Source organism: Lepus europaeus, chromosome 18 (genome assembly GCF_033115175.1).
Source record: "Lepus europaeus isolate LE1 chromosome 18, mLepTim1.pri, whole genome shotgun sequence".
In the NCBI taxonomy this organism is placed as follows: Eukaryota; Metazoa; Chordata; class Mammalia; order Lagomorpha; family Leporidae; genus Lepus; species Lepus europaeus.
Genome location: NC_084844.1, coordinates 569,800 through 590,822, shown reverse-complemented (window position 1 = coordinate 590,822; position 21,023 = coordinate 569,800). Strand labels below are relative to the sequence as shown.

Below are 21,023 nucleotides of genomic sequence, written 5' to 3'. Positions count from 1 at the left end.
GGGAGGCGGCGCGCATGCGCCGGGGCCGCCGCGCGCCGCTGTGTGCGTGTTTGTGCGGTGGGAGCCTGCGGGCCCGTGGTGCCCGGGAAACTTAGACAAGGCAGATTTGCCCTGGGCGTCTTGAGGTGGTGTGTGTGTGTTTGTTTGTTTAAACTTTGTTAGCGCGCGCGACAGCGAGAGCGCCCGCACGCCTGCGAGGCCCCGCGGCTCAGGTGACAGGTGCCCCGCCGCGCGGGAGCAGACCCAGGGGCTCAGGGGACGCGGTGGGCGCAGCCCGGGCCTTGACAGCTGCGGCAAATGCCTGCCCCGAAATGTCCTTATGTCTCACAGCTGCGTGTGGGATGGAGACATCGGAGTCGGGGTGACGACGCACGGTTGGTCCTTTGTCAGTGATGATTTCACTCGGTTGCACCTTTAAAGTGAATTCGTGTCTTCTAGTTTGTCTTCGAAATGCACAGAGTTTGGGTTACGTGGAAAGGGTGGTTCATCACTTCCCTTAAAATGCTAAGTAACGCATTACATTTGGAGGGAAGGGGCAAAGATGAGAACTGACCTTGTTCTTGGTTGTCTCTTTATTTTTGATGAGTGGATTTTTAAGGTATTTTACAAACTGTGTTGTTTGGGAAGTGGAGAGGGTGAGAGACCTCTCTGGTTTAATCCACAAGTACCTGCTGAGGCCGGGAGCCTGGCGCTCCAGCTGGGTTTGATCGGGATTCAAGTACTTGAGTTGTTAGCAGGAAGCTGAGCCAGGACTGGAACCGGGGGACTGTGATGTGGAATGGGGGTGTCCCGCGTGGCGACTTCATTGCTGTGTCAGAACACCCACCCGCTAAGGGATTTGGTATGGTGCAGCTCTGGGCGCGCCAGTGTCAGGAGGTGTGGCTGTCCAGGAAGCAGGTGATTTCTGGCCACCTCCTGCTTCTGGAGGTCCAGGTGTTGCCGCCGTGGGGCCTGTGCCGGGCAGGGCTCCTGATCCTGGAGGAGGTGGGATTCCGCCTGGAAGGGGCTGTGTGTGTGCGGCTCTGGGCCTGGTTTCCGGGGGGAGTGGAGAGCGGTGTCTTTGAGGACAGGCTTCTTGCGGGACGGGTGCAGCGTTTGGGGAGGATCTCCTGCGGGGAGATGTGCTGTTGCCATGGAGGCAGCCTAAGTATAACTGGTAAAAACAAGCAACTCTGTAGCCATTGTCTGTACTTTGAAAATGTCCAATAAATTTGACACATTTTTGGGCAGTAAGACCCTAGAATATAGCCAAGTGTAAATAGGACAGGCTGGACTCACTACTGCCCCAGGTGATTTGAGTTTGTTTTGTAGAAAGACGACCCCTGTTCCTGTGCCGGGTCGGCTGCCTCTGCCTCAGCAGCACTTCCCTGACAGGTGTGTGTACCTGGGGGCTGTTGGGTGGTGCCACCCTGGAAGGCTTGTGGGGGCTGTTGGGTGGTGCCACACTGGAAGGCTTGTGGGGGCTGTTGGGTGGTGCCACACTGGAAGGCTTGCTCTCCAGGAAGTGCGTTGAGGGGTGCATGACCTGGTCCTGCTCAGCGTGGGAATGGGCTGACCCCCGACTCCCGGGAACACGAGAACCAGAGGAGGAAAGAAGGGGGAGGCAGCCTGGAGGACAGTGACCTGTGGGCGTCCTGAGAGGGTGTCCCCAGGTGAGGAGGGTGCCTGGGTGCAAGGCGGAGATGAGAAGGGAGTGAGGTGTATGGCGTGGGGGGGGCAGGAGGGTGGCGGTGAGATTGGGGTTAGGAGCAGCAGAAACCCTGCTCACTGGGGGCGAGAAGGCGAGGAAACCTCTGGAAGGTGTGGCTGGGCCTGGTGGCCTGAGGAGTGGACGCGTGCCTGGGTTGGAGGGGGGACAAGGCAGGAGAAGAAGAAACTCGGTCGTCTGCTGGGAAGACGTGGGTAGAGCTGGCCAGAGCAGGTCTGGCATGTTCTCTTTAAACATTTTTTAAGGATTTACTTTATTATTATTTATTTCAATGAGAGAGCTCTTCCACCCATTGCTTTACTTCCCAGATGGCCTCAGACTCAGAGCTGAGTCGGGCTGAAGCCAGGAGCTTCCTCCGGGTCTCCCACGTGCGTGCAGGGGCCCAAGCACTTGGGCCATCTGCTGCTGCTTCCCCAGGCCATTAGGGAGCTGTGTCAGAAGCTGGGGCTTGAACCAGCACACACGTGGCTGCGGGCGTCGCAGGTGGCGGCTTCATGCGCCGTGCCACCACTGCCCCCAGACCTGGAACTCTTGACGAGCCTGCTCGGCAGAGCTGAGGTTCTAGGACTGGGAACGCCGGATCCGGCAGAGGGCAAGTGTGTTCTGGTGGCAAATTGAGATATGTTTTTACCACTGGTTTGTAGACACTGGGGACATGGGGCAGCTGTTCTAACATAATCATTGGTTTTTTAAGTTAAAAGTCAGGGTGGGCCTGGGACACCTGCATCCCGTATCTGAGTGCCTGTGTTCAAGTCGGCTCTGCTACTGCTTCAGGTTCCCGCAAGACAGCAGGTGTACTGGGACCCGGCCCCCCAGGGAGCCCTGCGCCGAGTTCCCAGCTCCCGTTGTGGTGGGCATTTGAGGGGTGAACCAGCAGATGGGAAGTTGCTCGCTTGCTCTCTTTTTTTCTCTGTGATTTAATCACTTCAGTCTCTGGTATTTTGAGAAATACGCCTCGGAAGCCCAGCACCCTAGCGGTCGTTTGTACAAGAACTGTCGGCAGACGCTGAGAACAGGTTCCTGGACAGACTGGGGACGAGTTCCAGCCGCCACTTAGCCCCTCTCCCGTTAGTCCCCCGCTGCACCGCAGGGGCCACGTCCCCAGTGTGATGCTGTGGGTGTGTGCAGAGGCCCTGGAGGCTCTGACGTGTTAGAGGCGCCCTCCCTGCCGAGGCCCCCTTTCTGGTTCTGCTGGGCGCTCAGCCCTGTTTATGGAGAGGGTCCTGCTGGTGGGCTGCTGTCTACCTTCTAGTTTTCTGTTTAGGTTGCTTTGTTATGTTTAGGTTTTCTGTTTAGGTTGCTTTGTTATGGAAGTGTAGCGGAATGCAAACCCTGGTGAGAGATCTGTCCACCTCTCCTTTCTGGAGGCAGTGAGGCCTGCATGTGGCCCCTAGGAGGGGTTGGTAGAGAGCCATCCTCAGAGCCAGCCTGGCCACAGCCCCTTCCGCTCTCAGGCTCAGGCAGGCAGACGGGGGCTTCTCGGCGTCCACAGCGCTGTCTGTCTGCTGCCCCCTCCTCTTCTGGCGCTGTCCCGCATCTGCTCGCACGACTTTGTCCTCTCGCGTCTGCTGAAGAGGCGACCAGGTCCTCCACGTTGGCACCCCCAGGAACGGTGCTGTGCCATCGCCCGGTGCGTCCTGAAGCGGGTGTGCTGTGAGTCCCTGACCTGCACGTTGCTGCTGGGCGCGTGTTTCCAGGTCAGACGTGGCTTCCGTGTGGCCGAGCGGAGCTCTCCATGGTGAGTCCTTACTTGCTGAAGGCAAAGTTGTTTGTCTTTCCAAAGAGTTTCCAAAACAGGGAAGCTTTGGTGAAAGCAGTTAGCGTGTTGAATGGTTATTTTATTTGAGAGGTAGAGTTACACACAGAGAGGGAGACAGAGAGAGAGGTCTTCCATCCGCTGGTTCACTCCCCTAATGGCTGCAACAGCTGGACCTGGGCTGATTTGAAGCCAGGAGCTTCTTCCAGGTCTCCCATGCAGGTGCAGGGGCCCAAGGACTTGGGCCATCCTCTACTGCTTTTTTTTTTTTTTGACAGAGTGGACAGTGACAGAGAGAGAGAGAAAGGTCTTCCTTTTGCCATTGGTTCACCCTCCAATGGCCGCCGCGGTTGGCGCACTGTGGCCGGCGCACCGCGCTGATCCAATGGCAGGAGCCAGGTACTTATCCTGGTCTCCCATGGGGTGCAGGACCCATGGGCCATCCTCCACTGCACTCCCTGGCCACAGCAGAGAGCTGGATTGGAAGTGGAGCAGCTGGGACTTGAACCAGCGCCCATAAGGTATGCCGGCCCTGCAGGTGGTAGCTTTATGTGATGCGCCACAGTGTCGGCCCTTGTTTTCTTTCACATTTGTTTTTTGGAGCCACTTTCAGTACCTTCAGCAGTAATATAGTGAGCTTCCATTCCAATTTTGGTTCTAATTTTTTTTTTAATTTATTTTTTTTTATTTTTTGACAGGCAGAGTGGACAGTGAGAGAGAGACAGAGAGAAAGGTCTTCCTTTTTGCCGTTGGTTCACCCTCCAATGGCCGCCGCGGTAGCGCGCTGCGGCCGGCGCACCGCGCTGATCCGATGGCAGGAGCCAGGTGCTTCTCCTGGTCTCCCATGGGGTGCAGGGCCCAAGGACTTGGGCCATCCTCCACTGCACTCCCTAGCCACAGCAGAGAGCTGGCCTGGAAGAGGGGCAACCGGGACAGGATCGGTGCCCCGACCGGGACTAGAACCCGGTGTGCCGGCGCCGCAAGGCGGAGGATTAGCCTAGTGAGCCGCGGTGCCGGCCGGTTCTAATTTTTAATGAGGAATTTTGAATTTGCTAATGAAATAGAAAATATAAGGGCACGTTTAAGGCACACGTTGGCATTTTTCTGATTTGAAGCAGGCTTTGAGCACTACAGTGGGTGTTTCTGCTGTCATCCTGGGCAGTGGTGCTCAGGGACCCAGCAGGCACTGCCCTTCCTAGTCAGGCGGGAGTTGCCCTAGGCTGGTTCTGGATTTCGCTTATTAGCCTAGGCTGTGTGCTGTTTCCCATGTGTGAGGTTAGTCTGGGTGCTGAGTTTCCTGCTTAGTCTGCACGCTGGGTTTTGTGTGTGATTTATTCTTTAAGATTTATTTAATTACTTGAAAGTCAGAGAGGCAGAGGTAGCAAGAAAGAAATCTTCCATCCCCTGGTTTGTTCCCCAAATGGCCTCAATGGCTGGAGAAGAGTCGATCTGAAGGCAGGAGCCAGGAGCTTCTTCCGGGTCTCCCATGTGGGTGCAGGGACCCAAGGACTTGGGCCATCTTCTATGGCTTTCCGAGGCCATAGCAGAGAACTGGCTAGGAAGTGGAGCAGTCAGGACTCGAACCAGTGCCCATATGGGACGCAGGCACTGCAGGTGGCGGCTTTACCCACTGTGCCACAGCAACAGCCCCTCGTGTGTTATCTTAGATTGTATTGTTTCGTTATTTTTTTAAAGATTTATTTATTTACCTGAAAGAATTACAGAGAGAGAGAAGGAAAGGCAGAGAGATAGAGAGGTCTTTCATCCGTTCGCTCACTCCCAACTGGCCGCAATGGCTGGAGCTCTGCCGATCCAAAGCCAGGAGCCAGGAGCTTCCTCCAGGTCTTTCCACGTGGATGAGGGACGCAAGGACTCAGGCTATCCTCCAGTGCCTTCCCAGGCCACAGCAGATGGCTGCATCGGAAGTAGAGCAGCCGGGACTTGGACCGGCGCCCATATGGGATGCCAGCACTACAGGCAGCGGCCTCACCCGCTATGCCACAGCACTGGCCCCTGTATTGGGTTTTATATGTCTCTGTTGCTTTTTTTTATTTTTTTATTTTTTTATTTTTGACAGGCAGAGTGGACAGTGAGAGAGAGAGAGACAGAGAGAAAGGTCTTCCTTTTGCCGTTGGTTCACCCTCTAATGGCCGCCGCGGTAGCGCGCTGCGGCCGGCGCACCGCGCTGTTCCGATGGCAGGAGCCAGGTGCTTCTCCTGGTCTCCCATGGGGTGCAGAGCCCAAACACTTGGGCCATCCTCCACTGCACTCCCTGGCCACAGCAGAGAGCTAGCCTGGAAGAGGGGCAACCGGGACAGGATCGGTGCCCCGACCGGGACTAGAACCCGGTGTGCCGGCGCCGCAAGGCGGAGGATTAGCCTGTTGAGCCACGGCGCCGGCCAGACTGTTGCTTTTTTTTAAATTGGAGAGATAGAGTGTCCATCTGCTGGTTCACTCTCCAAGTGCCCAAATGGTCTTGAGCCACATCAAGGCCCCAAACTGGGAGCTGGGGATGCAATCCAAGTCTCCCACAGGAGTGTCTGGAACCCATCCACTTTACTCATCACCGCTGCCTCCCAGGGTCTGCATTAGGAATTTGGAGGCTGTGGCCAGAGTTACATATTGAACCCAGGCCGAGCACCCGCCCTGGCTGTGTGGCTTAGTCGGAACAGGAAGGTACCATGTTGCAAATTCCAAGGAGTCTTAGGCAGTCTGATTTTTGCTGCACTTTGTCTTTTGAGATAGGATGGTTGTGTTAGTCTTACTGAGCACAAGCAGTCAGTACAACCGTGATTCTCACGGTGCCTCTGCCTGCTGCTCCTCCCCTGGACATGTAGAAATACAGCAGTGGTGCTGCTGGCCTCCAGTGAGCAGAAGAATGGGGTGCTGCTCATGTCCAGGGGCACACCCCCACTGCAGAGAGTGATCGAGCGAAGAGATGGGGTGGCCTGTGGTTAGTAACGCTGGGCCGTCACTCGCGGCCCACTGGCCTGTGGCTGGTCGGTGACGCTGGGCCGTCACTTGCGGCCCACTGGCCCGTGGCTGGTCGGTGACGCTGGGCCGTCACTTGCGGCCCACTGGCCCGTGGTTGGTCGGTGACGCTGGGCCGTCACTCGCGGCCCACTGGCCCGTGGCTGGTCGGTGACGCTGGGCCGTCACTTGCGGCCCACTGGCCCGTGGCTGGTCGGTGACGCTGGGCCGTCACTTGCGGCCCACTGGCCCGTGGCTGGTTAGTGACGCTGGGCTGCCACTCGCGGCCCACTGGCCTGTGGCTGGTCGGTGACGCTGGGCCGTCACTCGCGGCCCCCTGGCCCGTGGCTGGTCGGTGATGCTGGGCCGTCACTCGTGGCCCCCTGGCCCGTGGCTGGTCGGTGATGCTGGGCCACCACTCGTGGCCCACTGGCCCGTGGCTGGTCGGTGATGCTGGGCCACCACTCGTGGCCCACTGGCCCGTGGCTGGTTAGTGACGCTGGGCTGCCACTCGCGGCCCACTGGCCTGTGGCTGGTCGGTGACGCTGGGCCGTCACTTGCGGCCCACTGGCCCGTGGTTGGTTAGTGACGCTGGGCCGTCACTCGCGGCCCACTGGCCCGTGGCTGGTCAGTGACGCTGGGCCGTCACTCGTGGCCCCCTGGCCCATGGCTGGTCGGTGATGCTGGGCCGCCACTCGTGGCCCACTGGCCCGTGGCTGGTCAGTGATGCTGGGCCGTCACTCGTGGCCCCCTGGCCCATGGCTGGTCGGTGACGCTGGGCCGTCACTCGCGGCCCACTGGCCCGTGGCTGGTCGGTGATGCTGGGCCTCCATTCGTGGCCCACTGTCCCGTGGTTGGTTAGTGACGCTGGGCTGTCACTTGCGGCCCACTGGCCCGTGGCTGGTCGGTGATGCTGGGCCGTCACTCGTGGCCCCCTGGCCCGTGGCTGGTCGGTGATGCTGGGCCATCTCTCGTGGCCCACTGGCCCGTGGTTGGTTAGTGATGCTGGGCCGTCACTCGCGGCCCACTGGCCCGTGGCTGGTCGGTGATGCTGGGCCGTCACTCGTGGCCCACTGGCCCGTGGTTGGTTAGTGATGCTGGGCCATCTCTTGTGGCCCACTGGCCCGTGGTTGGTTAGTGACGCTGGGCCGCCACTCGTGGCCTACCGATTGTGAGCTTTGATGACTTCCGCAAGTGGTGCTTGCTCTTTCTTTACCAGAGCATTTGTTCATGGTGAATGTGGGCCTGAGAGCGGAGGGGCTGCGCGTGGTGTCATCGCTGGCTGTGGAGGGAGACGGCTGTGTGCTGGCCCTGCTGGGGGGTTGCCCGGATTTAGGCTCAGCTGAGTGGTTGCAGTGCAGAGTGAGCGACGGCCCAGGAGGCCGCCTGGGTGATGAAAACACTCATCTTTGACTTGTTTGAGCAGATGGGACACACAAAACCTTAACAAGTAAATTGGAGACTAGCTTTCCTTGTATTTTTCAGAGTAATAGCATGTTGAACCTAGGGGATGTTTCAGAAATACCATGGGCACTTGACGCAGCTGTTAGGAGGCCACTCAGGATGACCGCCTCCCGTACCAGAGATCCTGGTTTGAGTTCTGACCCTTCCACTTTTTTTTTTTTTTTTTAAGATTTATTTATTTACTTGAAAGGAGTTACACAGAGAGAAAAGGAGAGGCAGAGAGAGAGGTCCTCCATCTGCTGATTCACTCCCCAGTTGGCTACAACGGCTGAAGCTGAGCCGATCCAAAGCCAGGAGCCAGGAGCTTCTTCCAGGTCTCCCATGCTGGTGCGGGGGCCAAGGACTTGGGCCATCTTCTCAGGCCACAGCAGAGAGCTGGTTTGGAAGAGGAGCAGCCGGAAGCAGAACCGGCGCTCATATGGGATGCTGGCGCCACAGGTGGAGGATTAACCTACTGCGCCATGGCGCCAGCTCTGAAAACCTGGATTGAGTTCCTGGCTCCTTGCTTCAGTGTGGCCCAGCCCTGGCTGTTTTGGGCCATTTGGGGAGTGAGGCAGCAGATGTAAGTTCTCTCTTGTCTCTGTCTCAGTCTCTCTCTCTGCCTTTCAAATAGTGAAAACAAATACATTTTAAAAACATCTTAGGGGCTGGCGCTGTGGTACAGTGGGTTAACGCCCTGGCCTGAAGCACCGGCATCCCATATGGGCACTGGTTCGAGACCCGGCTGCTCCACTTCCGATCCAGCTTGCTGCTATGGCCTGGAAAAGCAGTAGGAGATGGCCCAAGTCCTTGGGCCCCTGCACCCACGTGGGAGAACTGGAGGAAGCTCCTGGCTTCTGATTGGCGCAGTTCCGGCCGTTGTGGCCAATTGGGGAGTGAACCATCGGATGGAAGACCTCTCTCTCTCTCTCTCGCTCTCTCGCTCTCTCTCTGGCTCTCTGGATCTCCTCTCTTAAGAAAAAGGCAAAGTCAGCTAAGATTTTTTTTTAACATTTATTTATTTGAAAGGCAGAGTTACAGAGAGGCAGAGAGGTCTTCCACTCGCTGGTTCACCCCCCACAGGTCCCCAACGGCTGGAGCTGTGCCAATCTGGAGCCAGGAGCTTCTTCCGGGTCTCCCATGTGGGTGCAGGGGCCCAAGCACTTGGGCCATCCTCTGCTGCTTTCCCGGGCCACAGCAGAGAGCTAGACTGGCAGAGGAGCAGCCGCAACGTGAACTGGCCCCGTATGGGATGCTGGCACTGCAGGCAGTGGCTTTACCTGCTGTGCCACAGTGCCGGCCCCTGTCTTTGCCTCTTGTAAATTGTTGGAGGCTAGGATTCTGAGCACTGTTTTGCCATCACTGGGGCCAGTGCAGGAAGATGTGGTTTATTCTTCCTGACTCCTGCTGGCATTTCCTGTTCCCACTTTGCCTGGTCTCGCTCTGTAGACATGGCCTGTGTGGCACGTGCGTTCTGTGGGCTGGGCTGGTGCACACATCTCCAGGTTGTATTTCCTGGGACTGATGGCCCCTCTTGGCCTTGAGTGGCTCCAGGTGCTCGTTAGGACTCAGATGTTTGTTGCTGACCGTGTTCGATGTAGGCTTTAAATTTGGCCTTGGTGAATATGGCGCTACAGGACACGGCTCTAACGTTTACTAAAGCTGTGTGCCAAATGAAATTCCCTCTTTGATTCCACGTTTTTGTCGGTGGTAGACTGTCCAAAATGGCTTTTCTGTTCCTGCACTTTGTGTTTTTAAACTTAAAGATGACTGACACTTGGAGGGATGGTCCATGGAAGCCTGGGTGCTCATGGACAGGATTTACTGAGCTGGATAAAAATGCCCCGCACGTGTGGCGCTGGTGGGGCGTGGCTGCGGGCTGGGCAGTGGCTTCCCTGGAGCGTGCCTGAGCCTCTCTCGTGTCCTTGTCTTTCCTGCCCCCACTGGACGGTGCATGGCCCTGGCTCCCCGGGGCAGTGGAGAGGAAGAACTGGCGCAGAGCTCTGGGAGACCACACTGGAGCACGCCCTTTTCCAAACCAAGTGGTGTCCAGTTTTTGCCTCTCCCTTTCCCCCGGGCTTTGGCTCTGTGGCAGTCAGCTCCCCTCCTGTCCGCGGGTTGACAGTGGCCCCTGAGTGTCGCGTGTCATTCTTCATGGGCCTTTCAGCTGTTCTCTCTCACAGGGTGTTTTTCAGAATGGGTATTTTCTTGTTGACACAAACTCACCCGTTAACCACCGGTCTTAAATTTAATCCTCGATGCCATTGTTGTGTAGCGTGTAAAGCTGCTGCCTGCAACACTGGCCTCCCATGTGGGCGCTGGTAAGTGTCCCGGCTTCTCCACCTCAATCCAGCTCCCTGCTAATGCACCTGGGGAAGCAGTGGAAGATGGCCCAAGTGTTTGGGTTGCTGCACCCATGTGGGAGACCTGGAAGAAGTTCCTGGCTCCTGGCTTCAGACTGGCCTGACTCCGGCCATCGCAGCCATCTGGGGAGTGAATCAGCAGATGGAAGACTTTCTTGCTCTCTATAACTCTGCCTTTCAAATAAATAAATAAATATAAAAAGTTAATAGTTTATGCATCTGTATTTTTATCAGTAACAATGTATTCTGTGGTTAGACTTTCTTGGAGCAGATTGGTCATTTTATTTTTAAAAAATTAATTATTTGGCCAGCTCCGTGGCTCACTAGGCTTATCCTCCGCCTTGCGGCGCCGGCACACCGGGTTCTAGTCCCGGTCGGGGCGCCGATCCTGTCCCGGTTGCCCCTCTTCCAGGCCAGCTCTCTGCTGTGGCCAGGGAGTGCAGTGGAGGATGGCCCAAGTGCTTGGGCCCTGCACCCCATGGGAGACCAGGATAAGCACCTGGCTCCTGCCATCGGATCAGCGCGGTGCGCCGGCCGCAGCGCGCCAACCACGGTGGCCATTGGAGGGTGAACCAACGGCAAAGGAAGACCTTTCTCTCTGTCTCTCTCACTGTCCACTCTGCCTGTCAAAAAAAAAAAAAAAAATTATCTGAGGCTGGTGCCGTGGCTTAACAGGCTAATCCTCCGCCTTGCGGCGCCGGCACACCAGGTTCTAGTCCCGGTTAGGGCGCCAGATTCTGTCCTGGTTGCCCCTCTTCCAGGCCAGCTCTCTCCTATGGCCCAGGAAGGCAGTGGAGGATGGCCCAAGTCCTTGGGCCCTGCACCTGCATGGGAGACCAGGAGAAGCACCTGGCTCCTGGCTTCGGATCAGCGAGATGCGCTGGCCGCAGTGGCCATTGGAGGGTGGACCAACAGCAGAAAGGAAGACCTTTCTCTCTGTCTCTCTCTCTCACTATCCACTCTGCCTGTAAAAAAAAAAAAAAAAAGAAGAAGAAGAAGAAGAAGAAGAAGAAAAATTAATTATTTGAAATGCAGAGAGCAAGAGAGAGACATGACCGAGGTCTTCTGTCTGCTGGTTCACTCTCCCCAGATGCCCCCTGTCGCCTGGGCCTGGGCCAAGCCGAAGCTGGGAGCTGAGAATTCAGTCTGGGGCTCCCAGCCCTCTCAGGGCCTGCACTAGCAGGGATCTGGAGCCGAGTGTTGAACCCAGGCCTTTCCTGTATGGAACTTGGGTGTCTTTGGCATTTTAACCAGTATGCCAAATGCTTGCCCCCTCCCCTTTTTAAGATTTAATTTATTTGAAAAGCAGAAAATTACAGAGCGGAGGAGAGAAAGATATCTTCGTCTGCTGGTTCACACCCCAAATGGCCACAATGGCTGGGGCCGGGCTAGGAGTCTGGAGCTCTGTCTGGGTCTGCCACGTGGTTGCAGGGACCCAGGGATGTGGGCCATTTTCTGCTGCTTTCCCAGGTGCGTTAGCAGGGAGCTGGCTGAGAAGCAGAGCAGCTGGGTGTCTTGAACTGTGCTTCTGTGGGGTGCCAGCAGCCTCATACATCTGGAGAGGCTTTCTTTATGGTTATGTGGGGATTGCATTTAAGTATGTTTCTTAAATTTAAACCAGCCTGTGTTCAACTAACAGTAACTTTAAAAGGATACAAAACTTTCTTGTATGTCTCCTCCTTTTTCTCTTTTGGTTCTCACAAGTGGTGTCTGTGCCATGATTTGCATATGTTCTGAATGTGTCCCTCAAAAGTACAAGTCCTGGAAGTGTGGTCCCCAGGGTGTCAGTGGGGGTGGAGGTGTGGTCCCCAGCATATGTGTGTGTGTGGGGGGGATGGAGGCGTGGTCCCCATTATGTGTGTGTGTGTGTATGCATATGTATTATGGAGGTGTGGTCCCCAGGGTGTCAGTGGGGGTGGAGGTGTGGTCCCCAGCATATGTGTGTGTGTGGGGGGGATGGAGGCGTGGTCCCCATTATGTGTGTGTGTGTGTATGCATATGTATTATGGAGGTGTGGTCCCCAGGGTGTCAGTGGGGGTGGAGGTGTGGTCCCCAGCATATGTGTGTGTGTGGGGGGGATGGAGGCGTGGTCCCCATTATGTGTGTGTGTGTGTATGCATATGTATTATGGAGGTGTGGTCCCCAGGGTGTCAGTGGGGGTGGAGGTGTGGTCCCCAGCATATGTGTGTGTGTGTGGGGGATGGAGGCGTGGTTCCCATCGTGTGTGTGTATGTGTGTGTGTGTATGCGTATGTATTATGGAGGTGTGGTCCCCAGGGTGTCATCAGGGATGGAGATGTGGTCCTCAGGGTGTCAGTGGGGGGGTGGAGGTGTGGTTCCCATCGTGTGTGTGTGTGTGTGTGTGTGTGTGGAGGGGAGAGATGGAGGTGTGGTAGGGTGGAAGCGTGTCCCTAGTGTGTTGGGGGAATGGAGGCATGGTCCTCAGCATGTGGGGGGGATGGAAGTGTGTTCCTAGCATGTTGGGTTGTGGGGATGGAGGTGTGGTCCCTAGAGTGTCAGTGGGGCTGTAGAGGCATGGTCCCCAGTGTGTTGTGGGGTTGGTGGACCTAGGAAGAGATCCTTAGGTCGCCGGGGCTTTCCAAGAGAGCTGGGCCTTGGAAGTGATTAAGGGAGCTCTTATGGGGCCCCTGAGCTGCTGTGGGAGTTGAATTGCTCTGTGGATTCCCATTTCTTTGTTTTACATTTTCATTTATTTTCGTTTTATTTGAAAGAGGGGGGATTGTGGCCCTGCTGTAGTGACCATCTGCCTTGGGGTTCTCACCAAGCCTGCGCCTTGCCCTGGTGTTTCCAGAACTGAGCGTTCTTTCCAGAGCTTTGGTGCCTGCCCCAGGTGTTTTGTTACAGCAGTGAAAACTGGACTGATGCCGTCTTTATGCACTGTGTGCCAAGGAACATTTTCAGACATTTGTCTTTTGGGTAGGAAATCAAAAGTGAAGCTCTAAAGAAAAATTACAAGAACACAGTACTTTTATATTCGCCTTCACTTTATTACTTTATTTCTTTATATGGTGTTGAGTTACTCTCCATTGTCCTGCATTTCTTTTTTTTTGACAGGCAGAGTGGACAGTGAGAGAGAGAGAGACAGAGAGAAAGGTCTTCCTTCCGTTGGCTCACCCCCCCCAAATGGCCGCTACAGCCGGCGCTGCGCCGATCCGAAGCCAGGAGCCAGGTGCTTCTCCTAGTCTCATGGGGTGCAGGGGCCCAAGCACTTGGGCCATCCTCCACTGCCTTCCTGGGCCATAGCAGAGAGCTGGCCTGGAAGAGGGGCAACCGGGACAGAATCCAGCGCCCCAACTGGGACTAGAACCCGGGGTGCCGGCGCCGCAAGGCGGAGGATTAGCCTAGTGAGCTGCGGCACCGGCCCGTTGTCCTGCATTTCAACCTGAGGCTAAACCTGTTTGGGAGTTTCTTTAATTTCTCCTTCATTAAGAATTTTTTCTGTAAAGAAGTGTGAGGTTTGAGCCCAGCTATTTTTTATTTATTTATGAGAGGTGAGGGAGAGAGGGAGAGTTATCCACTGGTTTATTCCCCAAATGCCCACAACAGCTGAGACTGGACCAGGCTGTGCCCAGGAGCCAGGAGCCCCACTCAGGCCTCCCACGTGGGCAGCAGGGACCCAAGCACTTGAGCCGTCACCGCTGCCTCCCAGGTGCGCGTTAGCAGGAAGCTGGAGTCAGGAGTCAGACGGGGGCTCAGACCCAGATGCTGCGGTTGGAGGTGTGAGCGTCTCGCCTGCGTCGGGACAGCTGGACTGCCCCTGCTCTGGGTTTTGAGCGGCAGTTTTGCCATATGTAAATCTCAGTTGGTGTATTTTGTTTTTGTTCTTCCTTTCCACACTTTAACTATGTCATCCCACTGTCTCCTGAGGAGAAGCCTGCCATCAGCCTTGCCGGGAGCAGCCCTCGCTCCCGCTGTCTGGATTCTGTCTTCGTCTTTGGAGGTTTGATAACATCTGGGTCTGTTACTTCACCCTACTGAACGTTTATTGCGCTTTTTGGATTTGCAGGTTCTTCCACCAAATGTGGGACGTTCGCCATTTTTTTCAACTATTCTTGCCACCCTTTTGTTTCCTCCCCTGAACGTCTCTTACTGTGTGCGTTGACTGCTCTGTGGCGTCCCGCAGGTCTTTAGTCTGTTCACCCTACCTCGTTCTCTGCTTTCTCCTCCACAGACTTCATGGTTCCACTCTTTTTTAATGTCATTTAAACAAATATTTTTTTATTTGAAAGAGTAACAGGGAGGCAGAAGGAAAGGTGGGGATGAGGTGTTGGCACAGGAGATCGTCCATCTGCTGGTTCACCCCTCAGATGCCCACAATACCCAGGTCTGGTCTAGGCCGAAGCCAGGAGCCCAGAGGTCCAGCCTGGTCTCCTGTGTGGGTGGCAGGGACTCAAGTAGTTGGACCATCATCCAGGGCCTTCCCAGGCGCGTTAGACGGGCTCTGTGTAGGGTGAGGGTGTCCCACGGGATAGCGCAACCCACATGAGCACAACGCCCGCCCCCAACTTTGTAATTTCAGTCATCCTGTCTTCAGATTTGACATTGTTTCCCTGGATTTTCAAAAAAGATTTATTTATTTATTTATTTTAAAAGTCAGAGTTATAGAGAGAGTTATAGCCAGTGCTGGGCCAGGCCAAAGCCAGGAGGTTTAACCAGATCTCTCACGTGGGGGTCAGGGGTCCAGACACTTGGGCCATCTGCTGATGCTTAGAAAGCAGCTGGACTGGAAGTGGAGCAGCCGGGACGTGAACTCGTCCCACAGGTGATGGTTTTACCCACAGCGCCGGCCCTGATTCTCTGTGTGCTCAAAGATGCTGTTGAACTCTTGTGAGTTTTTCATTTTGTTTATTGTGCTTGCTTTCTTTCTTTTCTTTTCTTTTCTTTTTTTGACAGGCAGAGTTAGACAGTGAGAGAGACAGAGAAAAAGGTCTTCCGTTGCCATTGGTTCACCCTTCAATGGCCGCTGCGGCCGGCACACCGCGCTGATCCGAAGCCAGGAGCCAGGTGCTTCTCCTGGTCTCCCATGGGGTGCAGGGCCCAAGCACTTGGGCCATCCTCCACTGCACTCCCTGGCCACAGCAGAGAGCTGGCCTGGAAGAGGGGCAACCGGGATAGAATCCGGCGCCCCAACCGGGACTAGAACCCGGGATGCTGGCGCCGCAAGGTGGAGGATTAGCCTATTGAGCCACGGCGCCGGCTGTGATTTCTTTTTTTAAGATTTGTTTTTTATTTGAAAGATTTACACAGAGAAGAGAGGTAGAGAAAGAGAGGTCTTCTATCCGCTGGTTCACTCCCCAGTTGGTCACAACTGCCAGAACTGAGCTGATCAGGAGCCAGGAGCTTCTTCCATGGGTTCAGGACTTGGGCCATCCTCTACTGCTTTCCCAGGCTGTAGCAGAGAGCTGGATCAGAAGTGGAACAGCCAGGACCTGAACCAGCGCCCATATGGGATGCCGGCACTGCAGGTGGTAGCTTAACCCTCTAAGCCACAGCACTGGCCCCTGCTCTATGATTGCAGTTTGGTTCCTTTTTACAATTTTAGTCTCTTCAGTGATAGTCCTGTTTTGTTCACACACTGTTTTCCTGTTCTCTGAGTGTTCTGTTTTCTTTGCTTTTTTGAGCATACTGAAGTAGATTGTCTTGTCTCTGCTGTCTAATGTCTGGCCTTTGTCAGGGTGATTTCTGCAGTGTGTGTGTGTGTTCCTGTGAGTCTACTCTCGTTTCCTGTGTGCCTTGTGTCTACTTTCCTGTTTCCTGTGTGTCTACTCTCCTGTTTCTTGTGTGTCTACTCTCCTGTTTCCTGTGTGTATACTCTCCTGTTTCCTGTGTGCCTTGTGTCTACGTTCCTGTTTCCTGTGTGCCTTGTGTCTACTCTCCTGTTTCCTGTGTGCGTTGTGTCTACTCTCCTGTTTCCTGTGTGCATTTTGTCTACTCTCCTGTTTCCTGTGTGCCTTGTGTCTACTCTCCTGTTTCCTGTGTGCGTTGTGTCTACTCTCCTGTTTCCTGTGTGCCTTGTGTCTACTCTCCTGTTTCCTGTGTGCCTTGTGTCTACTCTCCTGTTTCCTGTGTGCCTTGTCTACTCTCCTGTTTCCTGTGTGCCTTATCTACTCTCCTGTTTCCTGTGTGCCTTGTGTCTACTCTCCTGTTTCCTGTGTGCGTTGTGTCTACTCTCCTGTTTCCTGCGTGCGTTGTGTCTACGTTCCTGTTTCCTGTGTGCCTTGTGTCTACTCTCCTGTTTCCTGTGTGCGTTGTGTCTACTCTCCTGTTTCCTGTGTGCCTTATCTACTCTCCTGTTTCCTGTGTGCATTGTGTCTACTCTCCTGTTTCCTGTGTGCCTTGTCTACTCTCCTGTTTCCTGTGTGCATTGTGTCTACTCTCCTGTTTCCTGTGTGCCTTATCTACTCTCCTGTTTCCTGTGTGCGTTGTGTCTACTCTCCTGTTTCCTGTGTGCGTTGTGTCTACTCTCCTGTTTCCTGTGTGCCTTGTGTCTACTCTCCTGTTTCCTGTGTGCCTTGTCTACTCTCCTGTTTCCTGTGTGCCTTATCTACTCTCCTGTTTCCTGTGTGCCTTGTGTCTACTCTCCTGTTTCCTGTGTGCGTTGTGTCTACTCTCCTGTTTCCTGTGTGCGTTGTGTCTACGTTCCTGTTTCCTGTGTGCGTTGTGTCTACTCTCCTGTTTCCTGTGTGCCTTGTGTCTACTCTCCTGTTTCCTGTGTGCGTTGTGTCTACGTTCCTGTTTCCTGTGTGCCTTGTGTCTACTCTCCTGTTTCCTGTGTGCCTTGTGTCTACTCTCCTGTTTCCTGTGTGCCTTATCTACTCTCCTGTTTCCTGTGTGCCTTGTGTCTACTCTCCTGTTTCCTGTGTGCGTTGTGTCTACTCTCCTGTTTCCTGTGTGCGTTGTGTCTACGTTCCTGTGTCCTGTGTGCCTTGTGTCTACTCTCCTGTGTCCTGTGTGCCTTGTGTCTACTCTCCTGTGTCCTGTGTGCCTTGTGTCTACTCTCCTGTGTCCTGTGTGCCTTGTGTCTACTCTCCTGTGTCCTGTGTGCCTTGTGTCTACTCTCCTGTGTCCTGTGTGCCTTGTGTCTACTCTCCTGTTTCCTGTGTGCATTGTGTCTACTCTCCTGTTTCCTGTGTGCGTTGTGTCTACTCTCCTGTTTCCTGTGTGCCTTGTGTCTACTCTCCTGTTTCCTGTGTGCCTTGTGTCTACTCTCCTGTTTCCTGTGTGCCTTGTCTACTCTCCTGTTTCCTGTGTGCCTTATCTACTCTCCTGTTTCCTGTGTGCATTTTGTCTACTCTCCTGTTTCCTGTGTGCCTTGTGTCTACTCTCCTGTTTCCTGTGTGCGTTGTGTCTACGTTCCTGTTTCCTGTGTGCGTTGTGTCTACTCTCCTGTTTCCTGTGTGCCTTGTGTCTACTCTCCTGTTTCCTGTGTGCCTTGTCTACTCTCCTGTTTCCTGTGTGCCTTATCTACTCTCCTGTTTCCTGTGTGCCTTGTGTCTACTCTCCTGTTTCCTGTGTGCGTTGTGTCTACTCTCCTGTTTCCTGTGTGCGTTGTGTCTACGTTCCTGTGTCCTGTGTGCCTTGTGTCTACTCTCCTGTGTCCTGTGTGCCTTGTGTCTACTCTCCTGTGTCCTGTGTGCCTTGTGTCTACTCTCCTGTGTCCTGTGTGCCTTGTGTCTACTCTCCTGTGTCCTGTGTGCCTTGTGTCTACTCTCCTGTGTCCTGTGTGCCTTGTGTCTACTCTCCTGTGTCCTGTGTGCCTTGTGTCTACTCTCCTGTTTCCTGTGTGCGTTGTGTCTACTCTCCTGTGTCCTGTGTGCCTTGTGTCTACTCTCCTGTGTCCTGTGTGCCTTGTGTCTACTCTCCTGTGTCCTGTGTGCCTTGTGTCTACTCTCCTGTGTCCTGTGTGCGTTGTGTCTACTCTCCTGTGTCCTGTGTGCCTTGTGTCTACTCTCCTGTGTCCTGTGTGCCTTGTGTCTACTCTCCTGTGTCCTGTGTGCGTTGTGTCTACTCTCCTGTGTCCTGTGTGCGTTGTGTCTACTCTCCTGTGTCCTGTGTGCCTTGTGTCTACTCTCCTGTGTCCTGTGTGCCTTGTGTCTACTCTCCTGTGTCCTGTGTGCCTTGTGTCTGCGTTCCTGTGTCCTGTGTGCCTTGTGTCTACTCTCCTGTTTCCTGTGTGCGTTGTCATTCTGCTTGCTGTTGCTGAGAACTGGGCATCTGACTGTTACCTGGGGATTCTCCTCCCTGGGTGTGCTGTGTGTGTAGGCTGTAGGCAGCCTGTGTCTTACGGCTTTCCCAGAATACTGTTGCAGAGAATGTACCTTGACTCTGTGGACCCCCCACTCTTGGACCCGTGTTTGTGGCCAGTGGTTTGGCAGAGGTCTCTCGAGCCACAGGCTCTACCGTCTGCAGAGGGACCCTGTGTCTGGGCCCTCCTTCCTCGCGGTCAGGCCTGCTCTTTGCTTAGGGGTCAGCTGCAGGGGAGAGCTCAGACCCCCAGGCCTTGCCTGAACATTTCTTCTTGAAATGCTTGCAACCCTTTTTGGCGGGGTTCTAAGTGAGCAGAGCGGAAGAGGTGGCGTTGTGACGGGCATGCTCCAGACAGAACAGACTCGGGCAGTAAGTTGGGAAGGTCTCCTCCAGCCTCTGGAGGCCACTGCTCAGGAGGAAGGGTGCGAATCTGCAGTCAGCCTTGGGCTGCCGGGCGAGGGCCGTCTGTGCACAGCTCGCTGGTGGCCCTGGGTCTCGTGTGAGGAGAGTCCTGTCCAGGGAAGTCGGTGCCTGTGAGGTTGGAGCTGATAGCTACGTAGGGTCTCTTTATTTCTTTTTCTTTTTCGTTTGTTTGTTTGTTTTTAAGATTTTATTTATTTGAAAGGCAGAGTGACAGAGAAGGAGAGACAGACACAGCGAGATCTTGCATCCACTGCTTCCCTCACCAAATGTCTACAACAGCTAGGGCTGGCCCAGGTCAAACCTTGGTGCCTGGGATTCCATCTGGGTCTCCCACGTGGGTGGCAGGGGCCCAAGGACTTGGGCCGTGTTCTGATGCTTTCCCAGGATGTTAGCAGGAAGCTGGATCAGAAGCAAGAGCAGCCAGGACTGGAACTGGTGTTCTGATACTGGGTGCTGGCGTTGCAGGTGGCAGCTTAAGCTACTGTGCCACAATGCCAGCCTCAGGATTTGTTTTTCTTTTTAGAGTAATTACCCCTACTTAAAGACAGATTGTCCTATATGTAATAACTGTATACAAAAACATAGTAAATTTGTCCCTGATTTTAAAATGATAATAAGAAACATTAGAATTCTTTAATTCAACAAGGTATACAAGGATTTTGTCTTTAAAACAGTGAGACCAGAACAATTTCCTGGGACATAAGGTAAGGGCTGAATGAGCCACTAACGGGAAGAGGGGACATTTCCCCAGAACCAGTGTTTTCAGCCTTGCGTCTCCATTTGACGTCCGTCACAGTGCGACGCTGGCCTTGGGACTGCACTGTGGGTAAGCACATGTGCCAGTTGCCGGCTGCGTGCTGGGGGATGGGTAGACGGGGAGCTCCCCTGTAGTTGAGGTGTGCGCCGCCGAGCTGAGGTTTCCTGACTGGCAGGGTGACGGTGTGGGCTTGGTCTGTGAGAACGCAGTTCCGGAGTGAAGTCAGGTTCCCTTTGTGCTCGCGCCCCTGCCTGCCTGCCTGCCTGCCTGCTGCTGGGACACGTCAGTTGCATCTTCGCTCCCCATTTCCAGCTCCACATCAAATCAGAATCTGTTGTGCCTCGCTGACAGAGCAAACCCTGCCACTCACAACAGGCCTGCCCTGTGTTACTGCCGACATAGGCCTCAGAGTCTCAAACTGAAACACGAACCATGCTCCCTGCCTACCCCCTTCAGGTGGGTGTGGTCAGCCCTGGCCCTTTGGTTTGGGAGGTTCAGGTCCCAGATGGGCAGCCTCTGAGTCTGGGGTCTGCTGAGGCCAGAGGTTGGCAGGCAGGGTACATGCAGAGGAGGGATCACGCGGCAAACCAGGAAGCAGAACTCTGGGAATCTTTGTTTTTTTTTTTTTTAAAGAGAGTTATTTACTTGAAAGTCAGAGTTACACAGGGAGAGAAGGAGAGGCAGAGAGAGGGAGAGGTCTTCCATCTGCTGGTTCACTCCTTGGATGGCTGCGCCGATCAGGAGCCAGGAGCTTCCTTCGGGTCTCCTATGTGGGTGCAGGGGCCCGAGGACTTGGGCCATCTTCTACTGGTTTCCCAGGCCAGAGCAGACAGCTGGATCAAAGTGGAGCAGCTGGGTCTTGAACCAGTGCCCATATGGGATGCTGGCACTGCAGGTGGCAACTTTACCTGCTACGCCACAGTGCCAGCCCCAGGAATCTTTTTTTTTTTTTTTTTTTTGACAGGCAGAGTGGACAGTGAGAGAGAGAGACAGAGAGAAAGGTCTTCCTTCCATTGGTTCACCCTCCAATGGCCACCGTGGCCAGTGCGCTGCAGCCGGCACACCATGCTGATCCACAGGCAGGAGCCAGGTGCTTCTCCTGGTCTCCCATGATGGTGTAGGGCCCAAGCACTTGGGCCATCCTCCACGGCACTCCCGGGCCATAGCAGAGAGCTGGCCTGGAAGAGGGGCAACCGGGACAGAATCCGGTGCCCCGACCGGGACTAGAACCTGGTGTGCCGGTGCCGCTAGGTGGAGGATTAGCCTGTTGAGCCACGGCGCCGGCTTAGCCCAGGAATCTTTTTTAAATAGTCAGTGTTTATTTTGAAATGTAAAA

General features: G+C 54.8%; 1 protein-coding gene across 2 annotated transcripts in view; it reads left to right on the top strand.

Moving 5' to 3' along the window:
• FOXK2 (forkhead box K2) overlaps positions 1–21,023 on the top strand; it is a 64,610-nt gene that overhangs the window by 753 nt on the left and 42,834 nt on the right. The window lies entirely within an intron of this gene.